The sequence below is a fragment of the Bison bison genome, unplaced genomic scaffold (genome assembly GCF_000754665.1).
Source record: "Bison bison bison isolate TAMUID 2011002044 unplaced genomic scaffold, Bison_UMD1.0 scf7180017864041, whole genome shotgun sequence".
Classification (NCBI taxonomy): domain Eukaryota; kingdom Metazoa; phylum Chordata; class Mammalia; order Artiodactyla; family Bovidae; genus Bison; species Bison bison.
The window spans coordinates 278835-296434 of record NW_011494613.1 but is presented as its reverse complement, the minus strand read 5'-3'; the positions used below and the strand labels follow the sequence as shown (position 1 = coordinate 296434).

General features: G+C 45.5%; 1 long non-coding RNA gene across 1 annotated transcript in view; it reads left to right on the top strand.

Moving 5' to 3' along the window:
* LOC104985220 overlaps positions 1-17278 on the top strand; it is a 40675-nt gene extending 23397 nt beyond the window's left edge. The window contains exon 4 of the long non-coding RNA XR_824859.1: positions 17184-17278. This is a non-coding gene — a long non-coding RNA (uncharacterized LOC104985220). The remainder of the gene's footprint in view (positions 1-17183) is intronic.
* Positions 17279-17600: the final 322 nt, after the last annotated feature.

Genomic DNA, 17600 nt, shown 5'->3' with positions numbered 1-17600 from the left:
TCACTAAGTGTCAGCTATTCTAGCACCAAACCTAGAGAAGGAAAATCTCTGGGCTTTGAATTAATGAGGTAAAATGGTATGTGTGGCGGGGAGAGGTTAATAGACCTGTCAAAATAGTGGCTTCTTTTTTAAATTATTTTGAAAATATTTATTTATTGGCTGTGCTGGTTTTAGTTGCAGCATGCAGGATCTTTTGGTACAGCGTGTAGGCTTCTCTCTAGTTGGATGCAGGGGCTCAGCAGTTGCGGCACGCAGGCTTAGTTATTCCGCAGCATGTGGGATCTTAGTTCCCCAATCAGGGATCAAACCCACAGCCCCTGCATTGGAAGATGAATTCTTAACCACTGGACCACCGGGGAAGTCCTGTGGTTCCTCATTTTAAAAATCTTGGAAACTCTGCTTATTTTTTTACTTAATATTTTACATCTACCTGGGTTCATATTGCTGACATATTTTTAAGTGCCATGAAATTAAGATTTGGAGGAACCTGCTGCTGCTGCTGCTAAGTCACTTCAGTTGTGTCTGACTCTGTGTGACCCCATAGACGGCAGCCCACCAGGCTCCCCCGTCCCTGGGATTCTCCAGGCAAGAATACTGGAGTGGGTTGCCATTTCCTTCTCCAGTGCATGAAAAGTGAAAAGTGAAAGTGAAGTCCCTCAGTCATGCCTGACCCTAAGTCTCCACAAACAGATTCCCTATTCATATTTTCCTTTTTGTTTTTGGGTAAAAACAAGTGCTATCTCAGGGGATCACAGCCCTGCTGCTGCTGCTGCTGCTAAGTCACTTCAGTCGTGTCCAACTCTGTGCGACCCCATAGACGGCAGCCCACCAGGCTCCCCCGTCCCTGGGATTCTCCAGGCAAGAACACTGGAGTGGGTTGCCGTTTCCTTCTCCAATGCATGAAAGTGAAAAGTGAAAGTGAAGTCGCTCAGTTGTGTCTGACTCTTTGCCACCCCATGGACTGCAGCCTACCAGGCTCCTCCGTCCATGGGGTTTTCCAGGCAAGAGTACTGGAGTGAGGTGCCATTGCCTTCTCCAGATCACAGCCCTAGGAAAACGATTTAGGCTTATTGTCTCTTTATCTGTTAAAGCATGTCCAGAAGCCTAGGGTAGGATCAACACAAGAGTTTTTGACATCAGGGCTTCTAGTCCTGTTCGTACATGCTAGTCATAATTGGACAGCAAACAATGTTCCTTTTCTTCCTTATGACCCTCTGTCTTGCTGTGGAAATCTGCGCAAAATTGTGATAATTGCTATGATTGTACACTTGAAATTCCTGAACTCAGCAGTGATGAGGAAAAGGTGGCGAGCTCTTTGTGGTTTTTATGAAATCAAGTAAAACCTGGGAGAGATGGTGGCTGTCTTTAGCAATTGAAACCAGGTACCATACAGTTAAATTTTTGAAAAAACACATTTACTACTGAACTTGTCATAGTGACACATTTCAAGTAACTATTTCATCTGCATTTGTTGGAAGGGGGGCACATCAGTGCGCTTTATCACATGCAGTATTCTAACCAGGAAGCCCACTTATGAGAAGAGGGTGCAGGCAAGACACTCACTGTGGTTTGAATGGCTGCCTCTCCCTGCCCTAATCCTAAAGCTCTGTCCAGGGTCAGCTATGACATTTGTGGGGCTCATTGCAAAATGAAAATACAGGATCCCTTGTTAAAAATTTTATTAAGAATTTTAAGGCAGTGACAGCAAAGCAGAAAATCCAGTGTGGTTTTCTTCTGAGCAAGGGGCACAGGTGAATCACAGGTCATACAAGGGGCTGGATCTTGCTCTGATCTTCCTAAATAAGAAGACGAGATTAAGGAACTTCCCTGGTGGTGCAGTGGATAAGAGTCTAGGCTGCCACTGCAGTGGATACGGGTTTCGTCCCTGGTCTGGGAAGATTCCACACGCCGCAGAGCAATGAAGCCTGCATGCCACAACTATTGAAGCCTGCGGGACTAGAGCCCACACTGTGCAGCAAGAGAAGGCACCACAGTGAGAAACTTATGGACCTCAACAAAGAGTAGCTGCCACTCGCTAGAAAAAGTCCACATGCAGCAGCAAAGCCTTAGTGCAACCAAAAATAAGCAAATAATTAAATTATATATATATATATATATGTATATAAGAAGATAGGATAAGAAGGCAGTACTGAAAACCTCCCGAATATAATTTACAGTGTGTGCCAACAGGGAAGAGCACAGTAAAGAGGTGATATTTCACTGAGGGCCTAGGGACCCATCCTTCTTGCCCTTAGAAACAGAGGAAGCTGGAGGGAGTGACTAGGGCAGCTTGAAGACCCCTTTAGAGTCTATAACTTTGAAGTCCTTATCCTGAGGGGACTCTAGTTTGAAGATGCTATACTTTTCTTCGTTGTTGTTTGGTTGGTTTAGTCGCTAAGTTGTGTCCCACTCTTTGCAACCGCATGGACTATAACCTGCTAGGCTCTGTCCATGGAATTTCTCAGGCAAGGATACTGGAGTGGGTTGCTGTTTCCTTCTCCAGGAGATCTTCCTGATCTAGGGATCAAACCAGCATCTCCTGCATTGGTAGGTGGATTCTTTATCACTGAGCCACCAGGGAAGCCCTTTTCTTCATTACTCTTCATAAATTGAGAATTGCAGCTTTATCAGTTATTAACAAGAATGACCTGGGGCTGGTGATAATAGAGATACACTTACCTCACAGAGTGGTTGTGAGAGTCAAATTCCAGAAGAGATGTGATATGCTCTGGAGAGTTCTGGGCACATGGTCAACTTTCAATAATAGTGACGATGATCATGGTGATTCGGGTGAGCCTTGCTTTTGGAAAAGTGTGTGTGAGACAAAAAGCCTCCTCTGCGAACTATCCACTCGGGCCCTTGGCTGAAGGTTTGTGCTATCCCAGCAGGCCTTCTCTGAATCCTTTTTTTCCCAGCTTCCTTCAGCTTAACTTCTTTCAAATGTAGACTCTTTTGAATATGATGAAAGTCCACGCGCTAACAAAGACGCTGCTGGCAGCAAGGTCACCCAAGGAAAGGCAGTCTGGGCGCACAGAACAACACACATTTATTCAGATGCTCCAGAGGCCAGCCCACTGTGCTGAGCCCCAGAGGATGCTGCCTCTCGCCGCCTGTTTCCAAGCCAGGCAGAGGGAGGCTCTTTCCCTCTGGACTCAGCTTGGAGAGTCATCAAGGCCCACTTGTCAGTGTTGTTAGTGACGTCAGACGCTTTCACAGATCCTGTTCTGGTCCCAGAAGTGGCGTGGCACTAGCTCACCCATTTCAGAAGTGTCAGGTCCTTGTCTGTGCCGCTCCATCATTTTCCTCACGGGATGGGGGTGGGCATGGACTGGCTGGCTTGAGTCAAGGTCACTGCAGCATTTTAGGGCGGTGGGCCCACTGTATCCAAAATGTTTCCCATATCCACACTTGCTCCCTCAGGATTAACAGAATCTCTTAGATCTGGCATTGGAAAAGATCCTGTTGCTGGGAAAGATTGAGGGCAGAAGGAGAAGGGGGCGGCAGAGGACGAGATGGTTGGATGGCCTCACTGACTTAATGGACTTGAGTTTGAACAAGCTCTGGGAGATGGTGAAGGACAGGGAAACCTGGCATGCTGCAGTCCACGGGGTTACAGAGAGTCAGGCGGCTTAGCGCTGAACAACAAAAACAACAGATCTGGCAGGCCTCCCACTCCAGCTGCACCTGCAATCCTAACTCAGCTCACACCCTGGTGTTCTTTGTGGGATCTGACTTCTCTGCTTCCAAAGTGTTCAGGATGCCGTCCTTCACTCTGGGGAAGTGTGTTTTATTTCAGCAAATGGAGTGTGTTTTTCATAATCGGCACCTTTGCTTTAGTCTTGAGGCAGATGGCTGAGTATTGCCTTAGCTGGAGGGTCTTTGGCTGTAGCAGATGTGTCAGAACAGAAGCGGAAGTGATATTTGTCAAACACCTTCTGGGTTCCCAGCAGTGTCCTAGGGTGGTTGTTATTTTATTTATTCTTGGAAGGTGGAAATGATTATCTCATTTTTTTTTGGTTGATGAAGAAACCAAGGCTGTTTCAGGATGGTGCCCACAAGCACATACCTGGTAAGTGGCAGCACCAGCATTTAAATCCAACTTTGACTCATGTTTCTCTCAGTGATGGTTTGTTGCCTCACCAGACTAGCATTCTCAGATGGGAACAGTCATCCTAGCACGTAGGCCTCAGCTGTGAGGCAGACACACATTGTGCACACACCAGCAGGGAGGAGCAGGGAAGGGCAGGGTTTGGTGGAGTGCCTGCTGTAGTTACACGGGCAGTATCTGGGCAACACAGAATCCCTGCGGGCTGCCCACTGCACCTGGCTCTCCTTAGAAGACAGGATGAACATGGGCCCAGAGAACCTTGGGTACTGCCTAAATGTATACTTTTACCCATAATTAGCTATGACGAGAGGAGCAACTAAAACTAAATATCAGGGTAGTAATGCCCAGACTCATGGTAGAAAGACTTCCATTTGCACATGAACTAAGGGAAGGTTAAAGCCCAGTTCTTTAAAGACTTGGACTTGTGCATATATCCAGAGAAAACTCTGATTCGAAGACGCATTCACCCCAATGTTCATGGCAGCATTATTAACAATAGCCAAGACTTAGAAATACCCTAAATGTCCATTGACAGACAAATGGATGTAGATGTGGTGTATATGTGTGTATATGTACACACACACACACACACACACACACACACACAATGGAATATTGCTCAGCCATGGAAAAGAATGAAATAATGCCATTTATAGCAACATAGATGAACCTAGATATTGTCATATTATTAAGTGAAGTAAATATCATATGATATCACATTTATATAATTTAAAAGTTGACACAAATGGACTTACTTACAAAACAGAAATAGAGTCATAGGTGTAGGCAACAAACTTATGATTACCTGGGGGGGAAGAGGCAGGGAGGGATAAGCTGAGAGGTTGGGAGTGACATATACATATTACTATATATAAGATAGATAAGGATCTACTGTATAGCATCAGAAATTCTATTCAATATTTTATGATAACCTATATGGGAAAAGACTCCAGTATTCTTTCCTGGGACATTCCATGACAGAGGAGCCTGGCAGGCTACAGTCTATGGGTCACAAAGAGTTGGATATGACTTAGTTACTAAACAGCAACAGCAATATGGGAAAAGAATCTGAAAAAGAACATATATGTATGTATAACTGAATCTCTTTGCTATATACCTGAAACTAACGTAACATTATAAGTCAGTTATACTTCAATTTAAAAAAAAAATGTAAAAAAAGACCTGGACAATATGCCACCGGCATCTCTGGCAACATTCCCCTGAGGCATCTCAGATAATGGGGTAGGGGCTGCTTGGATGAGAGAACTTGGGCAGCTTAACATGGCAACAGGTAGACATCATGAGGAAGACCTTGACAAGGTGCAACTTCACTGTGCTTCAGAAGAAGCCTCTTACCAGGATGGACTCCATATGCCTGCCACTGATGGGAGTGGTGCCCAGGGTTCCTGATATCTCAAAGGGTGGGTGTGTTGGACTAGGGACCTGACAGGGCTGCTGTGGGTGGAGGTCTTAAGCACTTAGCAGCTCAGGGCTACAAGCAGCAGGGCTAACACTTTCGTTTTAGCTGTTTCACCTTATCCCCTGGGCAGTGCTGAGTTTGGTAGAGGGCAAGAGCATTGGTGGAACTTAAGGCTGACAGATACCTATCTCTGACCTGACTGATTATCACTATCTCCCTTCTCTACACCGTCATATTACAAGGAAACTGGTATTGCGATGTGTTATCTTAGATTTATTTGTGGAATTCTTTGAGTCATGTGTCTTCTCGTCCATCTGTTTTTGTTCATCATTCTTCCCAGTACTGCCACATATAGCAAGTGTTCAAAAAATATTTCGTCAATGAATTAAATATTGAAAAGACATGCTAGAAGTAATAGAAGATGAGAAAGTGCTTTAGAAATAGTTTAGTGCTGCCTTTCTCGGCTCTGCTGATTAAGTACATGACAGATACCGTAACTATCAGAGTTCCAGATAAGAATCCAGAAAATGCTATCTTTTACAGTGTCATAGAAATAGAACCTTTGTTCCTTCTCAATTGCTGGAAATATACTTGTCTTTGAATGAAACGAGGCATTGGAGCAATAAATATGCCCTTTTGCCCTGGCTCTGAATTTATCAGTTATAGTTCCCACATTAAAAGCATGAAAGTCCTCATGAAAAAGTCAAAGAAAGGAAAATAGATCTTCAAGCTCTGCATGGAGACCCTAGGTCAAGGTAAACATCTAGGGGAGGCTGAAAGCAGGAAGGTTTGGAGGTTGCCAGTGTGGTCTGAGGGGATCTGAAAGCCTAGCTTGACCAGGAGGAGTCCTTTATTGGCTTAACTGGAGGGTCACAAATATCTGTCTTTAGTGATTTCTCTTTGGCTTTAGATTTGACTATAGAGTTCTATAAAAGTGCTAACATTTTTCTGGGTGAGGTGGATAGGAAGCCAGGAGCACCCTGGAAGCAGGAAGGCAGTAATTATTTTGATAAGTCTGTGCAGTTAATGACTGAGCAGAGTTCTCCCAGGGCCAGAAGGAAAGCACTGGGTAAAGCAGGAAGCAGACGGAGTGTGGGAAGTTTGGGGGCTAGTGGGAGTTTGCAGGAAAGGTCTTAAGGAGGTGGTTTCAGGGGATATACCTGTGGGGGGCAAGTGGGAACTTTGCAGAGGAATGTTGCCAGGATCCCACCAAATACCTGGGTACACAGCAACTGGATGTTTTGAGGAGGAGTTTAATAAAGAGACTGTTAGAAATGTGTGATCAGAGTTTAGGGAAATCAAACCAGGGAAACTGTAGAACCCTGGGATGAACACTAATGGGGAGCTAGCTGCTCCACACCCTCATGGAGAAAGGGAGGGACTGGCTGTGGATCTTGGAGTGGGTAGCCATAGGAGGGGCACTTACAAAATGTGGTGGGTTAAAGACGGATAAAATTCTCTGATACTCCTTTCATCAAGAGTGGGGGTCTGTGGTCTTTCACCTTGAATCAAAGAGACCTCATCAACTGCTTTGACCAACAGAACCTGGCAGAAGTTTGTATAGCTGTTTCCAGGCCCAGGTCTTAAAGACTAGAAGCTTCCATTTCCTTTCCCTTGGACACTTGCTGGGAGCAAGTTTAACAACCCCAAGTGGAGGCCCACCTGGGAAACTGTTACCTCTGCTAACAGCCCTGACTAAGCTCGCCCAGACCATAACCGGCACCAACTTGTTAGCCATCTTGGAAGTGGATTCTCCAACCCTAGGCATGCTGCTCTGGCTTATGCCATGTGGGACAGAGATGAGTTGCCCACAGAGCTAAGCTATTAAGTGTCAGGGGGTAGTTTATAACTATCAATGGTTACTGGGCTATATGAGTTGTGGCCTCAGTAGAGGGACACAGATAATCCATGGTAGCCTGGCAGGAGGGGAGCCAGGGAGACAACCCCGCTGACTTCTCTCATCTCCTGCCTACTTATTTACTGCCAGTGACCACTAGGTGGACTCAACAAAAGCCAGAAGAACAGGAACCTGTTGATGGCCCCCTGTAGGTCAGTTCCCTGGGGCACACAGAGCAGTTGGAGAAGTGTGAAGTGAGATCTGGAGGGACAGATGGGAAACAGCCAGCACAGGCACCAGGCAATTTAACGTTGGTGTCATGGTGTTGATCCCATTCGATAAAACTCAACCTGCCAGAATACAAATCTTAAAAGACAAAGACCAGATCTCTTTTGGAAGGTGGCCAGGTATGTGATCAGTAAGTGAGGAAGGAGGAAAATCTGTCTGAGACATTTCTTAATCAAATAGCTAAGTGTTTGATTTAATCAGTGTTAATGCAAATGGAAAGTAGAGTAACACCCTATGGATGTTGCCTCCTCAGAGCAGCTCTGGGATTGAGCCCCCCTCCCCAATTTCCTGAGTGGCTGTCTAAGCAGAGCCCTGGGGAGCCTGATGCTCAGTGAAGGAACTGGCTCTGTCTTTATGTCCCATAAACTAAATATCTGTGCTTCCAGGGTAATCGGAATAATCCGGCCAAGGGAGAGAGGGACACCAGCCCAGGTCTGAAGCCCTAGATAGACAGACCCAGGCTACCTGGGCAGAGTCAAGACTCATGTTACTCTGCTAGTCAGAAGTGGCAGTGAACCCCAAGCTCCTGGAAGAGATCCCTGGAGCAGTGCCCAGAGCCAGGGCCCTCTCCACATCAGCTCTAGGGGGCAGGAGGGCCACTCCCTGGGCTCTTCGGCGGGCCACAAAGCCAGAGGGCTGCTCACCAACGTCTAGCAGAAATTTTGCAACACCTAACAAGTGGGAGCTTTGCAACACTGCCCTGGGAGACAGGTGGTAGAGTGTAACAATTAGAGCTGGGATTCGGGAGTCTAGTTGCCTGGATTTGAATTCAGGTTCTGCCTCTTGCTAGCTGTGTAACCTTGTTTAACTCCTCTATGACTCTACAAGGGCTTCCCTGGAGATCAGTTGGTAAAAGAATCTGCATGCAGTGCAGGACACCCGGGTTCGATCCCTGGGTTGGAAAGATCCTCTGGAGAAGGAAATGGCAACCCACTCCAGTATCCTTGCCTGGAAAATCTCATGGACAGAAGAGCCTGGTGGGCTGCAGCCCATGGGGTCGCAAAGAGTCGGGCACGACTGAGTGACTAACACTTTACTTACTTATGACTCTGTTTCCTCAACAGTAAAATGGTACTGCTATCATATACTATGGAGAAGGCAATGGCACCTCACTCCAGTACTCTTGCCTGGAAAATCCCATGGATGGAGGAGCCTGGTAGGCTACAGTCCATGGTGTTGCTAAGAGTTGGACACGACTGAGCAACTTCACTTTCACTTTTCACTTTCATGCATTGGGGAAGGAAATGGCAGCCCACTCCACTGTTCTTGCCTGGAGAATCCCAGGGACGGGGGAGCCTGGTGGGCTGCCGTCTATGGGGTCGCACAGAGTCGGACACGACTGAAGCGACTTAGCAGCAGCAGCAGCACCTCCTTCATTTGATTGTCACCAGGGCTGATGAGTTCATCTGCATGAAGGGTTTAGGGTAGGTGGTGGCTGCACTGCATCTTTAGCTGCAGTGAGCACGCTGTCCACTCCATTCCGTGGGCTTGACACATAGTAACCTTGCCATAGTATTTGCATTCTGCTGGAAGCACAGGCTAAAGGGAGAAACCCATGAGATCAGCTCACATTCAACAGGAGCTCCCAGACTGCCCTGCCTCCAGGCTAATGGCTCTGAACCTAGTTGATCTGTCTATTCCCAGGGTGTGGTCACACTGGTTTTTAAAGTTTTTTTTCTCGCTGTGCTCCAGTCACATCTTAGCTTCTGGGCTGCCCACCAAAGATACTGTCTGCTCCAGTGGTGCTCTCAGACCCAGCGGGGCAGAATGGGGCTGCCCCCGTCAGTGTGGGGTGACTGATGGCTCACCAGCCTTCTCTTCTGCCCTGGGGCCTGGTTGTGAAAGAAAGCAAATGAAAAATGGTAGCAATAAAGAAGGCTGCTCCCAGTAGACAGCGCCTCTTTGATTCCAGGTAAACGGTAGTGTTTGGGCCAAATGAAGCCTATGGAGGGAACCTGGAATCTGAGTACTGGGTTCTCTTGCCAGCTTCTGGAACCCACTTGTGACATGGCTACTCTCCTGACCCTCAAGTGTACCCTTCCCTAAGACCTTGCCCTTTAGAGGTCTCATCATGATTTGCTGGTCAAGAGTAGTTTGCTCTGATAGAGTGCAGGGTAGGGGTGACTGAGACCACTGCAGGTAAATATTCCCCAGCATCAATGGGCAGGTGAGAAAACTCCAATCTTGAATCTCCCCTGTCCCCAGCAGGTTGGGTGACATCACATTAGTTCTTCACTCTTTGCAAAATAAAGGCCATCTGAGCTGACTTTGAGGGGGTATCCCGAGACTAATAAAATCCCTGGAGAAAGAGCCAAGGAAAATCAGGTGTGGGTATTTACTGTGTTGACAGAGCAGCTGTGCGCTTCAGATTCTCTGATTGTAGGGCTTGGGGCGGCATCCTCAGGTGGAGAGAGTTTTTCTTCCTGCCTCTCCTCCACTCTTCCATCGGTGCTCTTTCCTGCAGATCAGGATGATTCTTAGGAATGGCTGCTCCTAGGAGCAGCAGAGAAACAGGAAGTCTGGGAAGAAAGCCCTTCAAGCCTGGCCTGCAGCGGCTTCTCCTCCTGGGTGAGTCCTCTGAGAGCCCAAGGAAGGGCTGTCCTCACCCTCCTCACTCCGGCTGTCTTGAAAAAACTGCCCCACAGGTAGGCCTCATGCCTTAGCTCTGCCCTTTCTATAAGGTGCCAATCCTTTTGACAGGCCACAGAGCCATGGTTCCAGCCATGCATCGTGTGACGAAAGAGGTGGTACAAAGTACAGCAAATAAACTTACAATGTTTACCGTCCAACTGCAAAGCCCGACTGCCAAATAAAGCCATCTCAGTTCCACTGCAATTTTTGCAGGTAAAATTTTCAGTCAGCCACCAGAGGGTGCCCACAGAGCTCTCTGAAAATGACCCAAACCTGCAGAATTAGAAAATTTCCAGTGTATCTAAGAGTAACACCAAATATAGCTCCCTCATATATGACTGGGAGTGATGCACAGGCCAGCTAAGGAGCTGCAAGTTTGCAGGGGATGAAGAGTCAGGGTGGGAGTGATGGAAATAATCTGAATTTTAGCTAAACAAGTTGCATCTTGATTTTAAATTGGCAATTGCAATAATACTTTGAGGATTGGCTCAGGGCTAATTTTCATTCCCAGCCAAATTCCCTTCCCCACCCTTTCTTTCCCCATCCATGTGTACAAAGGAAATGCAAATACATATAAATATTAGGCTAAGCCACAGGCTTCTTGGAAGGTAAGGCTGCTGCTGCTTTTAAAAAAATCCTATAATGCGAGTGAAAAGAAAGATTTTCTGAGCCACTGCTCCTGCACGAGGTGAGTGTCAGGAAGAAGAAATGGAGAAGCCGTAGTTCTCTGAAGAGCTGGCCTGGCGTGGTGCGTGCCTGGGATGAGAGGAGCAGAGGAATGGCTGCCTCCCTGTCCCCAGCAGGGCTGGCAAGCAGGCTGGGTCTGGCCTCCCTGTCTTTCCAGGGCCTGGCACACTGGCTGACACACAGTAGGTGCCTGTTAATGTTTGTTGAATGAGTGAATAAATGAATAGGAAGTGAGCTGGGTGGGTAGGACACCGCCTGGGAGCTCTCAGCAGGGTGAGGAGAGAATTGGGAAACGGATGGCTGGGGTGGAAGGGTAGTTTTCCAGGGAGGAGAGGTCCCATGTTCTATGTTAGCTTCCTCTGGTTCAGGCCCTTTCTGTGGATGTTCAAGACTCCAGATCCGATGCTTTGTTTTAATGTTGGTCAAACTGCCCAGTGGTCCCATTCATTCATAAGAAACACTCATTCACAGTTACTGGTTACCTGATGGGGGACCCTGGCAGTTACCCCATGCCGGGGACACCAGCCTCCCTCAGCTTTAGCTCTCTGGAAATCTGGCCAGCTGGGAACTGGGTTTTGGTTGCAGGACAATTGGGCCATTTATCTCTCTGGACAAGGTGTGTGTGTGTGTTGTCATAATATGCCTTGTGTGTGGGATGTGTGTGTGTGTTGCCATAATGCCTTGTGTGTGGTGTGTGTGTGTTGCCATAATGCCTTGTGTGTGGGATGTGTGTGTGTGTTGCCATAATGCCTTGTGTGTGGTGTGTGTGTGTTGCCATAATGCCTTGTGTGTGGGGTCTGCCATCTACACAGCTTTTTGACACCACCTATGGCTACCTCTTGCTGGTACATAGAAGAGATGATATGTATTGATGAGATGTATTGATATTTAAAGTTAGAAATTTAGGGACAAGTTATTTTACTTAGGTTTCGGTACTTGTAATTCATCACAGAAGGAATCATGGTGTGAAGGTCTTGCAGGGTTTTAAAAGATTCCTACATATATTCCCTTTCCAATATTTCTCCTTTGGGGCAGCTTTAATGACAATTTGTGGGGCCTTCAGATGAGCCAGGAGGGATGCTGGCTGCTGGGCTTGGAGAAAGGGAATGGTTTTGGGAATTAACCTTTCTCCCTCCTCCCCTGCCTAGGCTGAGTCAGTCCACCTGATTAGCACAACAATGATCAGATTTTCCCCACCAGCCTGAGAAGAATGGGTTCCTGACCAGGATCCTTTTAATTTGCAAATCTCATGCAAATGAGGCCCTGAAGATTCCTGGGCCCTCCCAGTGTTGGCCTAGCTGGGTGCTCCACACTGCATGAACTCTGCAGTAACTGAGTTTATGTCTTCTGGATCTTTTGTTATTTCTTATCTTCACCAGGCCCTGACACAGCACTATATACTTAGAGAAGTTTAGACCCAAGGGAGAGGCTATTAGGAAAGGGTCTCAACAAACTATGCTATGCTATGCTAAATCACTTCAGTCGTGTCCAACTCTGTGTGACCCCATAGACGGCAACCCACCAGGCTTCGCCGTCCCGGGGATTCTCCAGGCAAGAACACTGGAGTGGGTTGTCATTTCCTTCTCCAATGCATGAAAGTGAGAAGTGAAAGTGAAGTCGCTCAGTCGTGTCCGACTCTTCACGATTCCATGGACTGCAGCCTACCAGCCTCCTCCATCCATGGGATTTTCCAGGCAAGAGTACTGGAGTGGGGTGCCATTGCCTTCTCCACTCAACAAACTAGTGGTAGCCAAAGCAAAGGAAAAATTTCTAGAAAGCTAAACAGGCTCCTGAAAGAATGTTCCATCAGATTGTTTTGTTAAAATAAGATCTCTCTCTCTGTGTCTCTATACATATATATATATATATGTAGAACTGAATTACTTTGCTGTATGCAAAAGAATTCAACATTGTAAATCAACTATACTTAAAAAAAAAGTTGGAAAGAGATCTTCTCTGGAGGGGAAAATCCATTTTTTGAAAGGGAAGACAAGAAAAGGAAAGAGAGGCAAAGAATAACTCAAACAACCTCTTTGCCTGAGCTCTCTGTTAAGAAGGATCATAGCATGGGCCAAAAGACTAGGGTGTTTGGACACCAATAGAGAGAGAAAGAGGTCAGACAACTGTTTACCTTATATCCACTCATCAGGGACCTGATGAGGTTGTGTGGCTTTGTGAGTGTCATTTTATGAAATAAACAGAGATAATCTCTCTACTATTTCCAAGAATGACCTAAGGGAAGGAAGTTAGCTTTAAAATGACCACTCTGTCAGGAAAGTGACATAAACAGTGAACACAGAAAGTGGCGTAAACATTTACCTTTTTTGGTCTACTGAATAGATATAATTCTACAAAGCTCAACTAATTCCTTTGTATTTAATAAACTCATCTTGAATATCTACCACGTCTCAGGCACTGAGACCTACATTCTTGTCCTCGAGGGGTTTTCAGTCTAGTGAAGAAGGCAGAAAAACGACCAGATTGTACCAGAGAGGCCAAGCTTCACCTGCACTCCTGTGAACTCTACAGGGGGAGTTCTTGCCCAAAGCCTGGGAGGCACAGCCCTCATGCCACAGGGCTCCACCCCTCATGTGCTGCATATAGGCCAGAGATGGGCACCTGATGGTTTGTCAGGGTCAACTAACAACTAAGCAAAGCCAACCCAGTTTCTTACTTGACAATTTGTAATTAGGATGCTGGAGAGACAAAGTCAGATGTGGGGAACAAAGCTGAAATTTACAGAGACTTGGGGCTGAAGACACCTTAATGAACCACACATATCCAGAGAGTGATGAAGCAAAGGAAGCCAGCCAGGGGACAGCATGGGATGACTCACAAAGGGAGCAATATGAGAGAGCTTATTAGATGTCTCTGGGAGATGGAGAGTTACTTTTCGTTCCAGCCCTGGTTTCCAGATCCAAAAGCAGGAGGCTTGATTTCTCATCTTTGTGTCCTGTGAGATTGCAGTTCTTAAAAATAAATTCCCCTCTTCCTGAGCTAACTGGAGTGAGTTTCGTCTTCTTATAATAAAAAATTCCCTGATTTTAATTCAAAACGTTACACAGTAATGTATTGGTTGCCTAGGACTGCCATAGCAAATTATTGTAACTGCATGACTTAAAGCAACAGAAATGTGTTCACTCACAGTTCTGGAGGCCAGAAGTCCCCATCAGGCAGGGTTGGTTCCTTCTGGAGGCTCTGAGGAAGAATCTGTTTCCATGTTCTCCCCTGGCTTTGGGGGTTTCAATAATTCTTGGTATTCCTTGACTTGTAGAAGCATTGCTCCAATCTCTGTCTTAATCTTCATGTGGTGTTCTCCCCACGTGTCTCTGTGATTCTCTGTTTTTATCTCTTACAAGGAAGCTCATCAATTTGATTTAGGGCCTACCCTAATCAAAAATCATCTCTTCTAGAGATCTTTACCTTCATTACATCTTGTTGTTGTTGTTCAGTAGCTGAGTCATGTCTGACTCTTTGAGACCCCATGAACTGCATCACACCAGGTTTCCGTGTCCTTCACTATCTCCCAGAGTTTGCTCAAACTCATGTTCACTGAGTCGGTGATGCCATCCAACCATCTTATCCTCTGTCACCCCTTCTCCTCCTGTTCTCAATTTTTCCCAGCATCAGGGTCTTTTCCAAATGAGTTAGCTCTTCACATCATGTGGCCAAAATATTGGAGCTTCAGCATCAGTCCTTCCAATGAATATTCAGGGTTGATTTCCTTTAGGATTGACTGGCTTGATCTCCTTGCTGTCCAAGGGACTCTCGAGAGTCTTCTCCAGCACCATAGTTCAAAGGATCAGTTCTTCAGTGCTCAGCCTTTGATGGTCCAACTCTCACATCTATACATGACTACTGGAAAATCCATAGTTTTAACTATATGGACTTTTGTTGGAAAAGTGATGTCTCTGCTTTTTAATATGCTGTCTAGGTTTGTCATAACTTTTCTTCCAAGGAGCAAGTGTCTTTTTTTAATTTTGTGGCTGCTGTTACCGGCCACAGTGAATTTAGAGCCCAAGAAAAGAAAATCTGTCACTGTTTCCACTTTTGCCCCTTCTATTGTATTCTATTCTGAAGTGATGGGACTGGTTGCTATGATCTTAGTTTTTTCAATGTTGAGTGTTAAGCCAGGTTTTTCCACTCTCCTCTTTCACCTTCATCAAGAGGCTCTTTAGTTCCTCTTTGCTTTCTGCTACTAGGATGGTATCATTTATGTATCTGAGGTTATTGATATTTCTCCAGGCAATCTTGATTGCCTAGTGCTTCATCCAGCCCAGGATTTTGCATGATGTATTCTGCAAATAAGTTAAATAAGTAGGGTGACAATATACAGCCTTGATGTACTCTTTTTCCAATTTGGAACCAGTCCATTGTTCCATGTCCTGTTCTAACTGTTGCTTCTTGTCCTGAGTACAGGTTTCTCAGGATACAGGTAAGGTGATCTGGTATTTCCATCTCTAAGAATCATTACATCTACAAAGGCTCTTCTTCCAAATAAGATTGTATTCTGAGGTTCTGGATGAATTTATCTTTTGGGGGGGACACAATTTACCTACTACAAATGAGGTATGAGTATGTTTATTGCTGGATTACTCAATTGGTGGGCATGTGTTTAAATAAGCAATAAAGCAGAGGTACAGAGAAAGGGAATTTTTTTGGACAGAATATGATAAATGAAGTCCCTATGGAAAAGATTATGATTTAGGAATGCTTTTAATTTTAATTTTATATTGAAGGGAGAAAGAATTCATACTTTCAGTACCTATGGTCTCTAAATGTATTAATCGATGTAATCTGTGAATTATAAGTAGTTCATGTGATTGGAAGGTGGGATGTAAGAAGAGTTATTTTGTTGTTGGTTTTATTATGTTTTTATAGTTATCGAGGCCACTGGTGACCTTTGCAGGAATAACTACCATATCGCTAACCTCAGAGGATTGGGATTAAGGATTGAATGGAAGTAAGAAGATTGTTAGTGTGGATATCACTTGCAAGAAGTGTGATTGTGAAGTGAGAGGAAGATTTGGGGGTCTCTGAGAGGTGTGTCATCTCTAATGTGCTGTGTGCTAAGTCGCCTCAGTTGTGTGAGACTCTTTGCGACCCCATGGACTGTAGCCCACCAGGCTCCTCTGTCCATGGGGATTCTCCAAGCAAGAATACTGGAGTGGGTAGCCACGCCCTCCTCCAGGGGATCTTCCCCACCCAGGGATCGAACCTGCATCTCTTATGTCTCCTGCATTGGCAGATGGGTTCTTTACCACTAGTGCCACTCTATAGTTGATTCATAATATGCTGTTTGTGTTTGAATGCTATGATTAGCTTTAACCTCTCTCAGAGCTTCTTAGGGATGATATCCACTGATGATGTCTCTTAAACAGCATAAAACAAGTTGCTAATCAGGACCCAAAACTTCCCCCAGATGCCTTGATTCTTTGTTTAAACCAGCACCTCACTGCCATCTTACACTTGTATTGACTTGCCAGCCCAATGCCCTCTTGGTCCTTGGTACTAGCTAATTTCCCTGCCTGAATATCCTTCTTCCTTGATTACCTACTTATCTTTCAAAGCTCAGCTGGAATATTCCGTTTGTTTTACTGTGAAGTTCCTTATGAAGTTATTCATTCTTTAGAACTCCCATAGCACCCTTAGATTACGTACATAGAGCACTTATCACTGTACTATGAAATTCATTAATTTTCTGCCTCTCCCATTAAATCATGGAGATTGGGACCCCTGTCTTTCCTTCTTCTAGTCCTCAGCTCCTCACATAGTATTGGGCATGTAGTATGAGTTCCATGAGTGTTGACTGAATTTGTAGTTTGCAGTTAATACGTGACTAAACACTAAGTATACGTGAAGGGGGACGTTATTGGATGTCTTGCAAAGGGAAACAGCAGGAGAGAGAAAAAGAGAGGGGCATGGGGCAGACTCATTATCAGCTTCCATTGCCCACTCCTGTCACTACCAGAATCCAGGTTTTGTGCAGATGTTCACCTTCTTGCAAGCAGCCATGTGCCTTGGTGGGAATTCACCTTCACCCACCCTAGGGATGGGTCTGATTGACCTTAAGGTGATCACATTCCTATTGTCAGTAATTGATTTGGAAATGGGAAAGTCACCAAATTCTGACCAGTCATACATGGGAGACTTCTGGGAAACGTTTCCTTGCCTAAAAGAACAAAAAGAGATGCTATCTCTTCTTTCTCAAGGTGTTGTCATGTCTGGAGAGGATACTTGGAATCGCTGAAGACATTTTTCCATCAGCCTGAGAATGGAGCCAATGACTGAGGATGGAGGAACATAAAATGGTAAGAGCCTGGATTTATAATGACACGGCCAGGGTACTGACACTGCCTATCCATCTCCCTGCTCTTTTTTTTTTTTTGAGTTTTATTTTTTATTTTTTAAATTAATTTTATTCTATTCTCAAACTTTACATAATTGTATTAGTTCTGCCAAACATCAAAATGAATCCACCACGGGTATACATGTGTTCCCCATCCTGAACCCCCCTCCCTCCTCCCTCCCCACACCATCCCTCTGGGTCGTCCCAGTGCACCAGCCCCAAGCATCCAGTATCGTGCATTGAACCTGGACTGGCATCTCGTTTCATACATGATATTTTA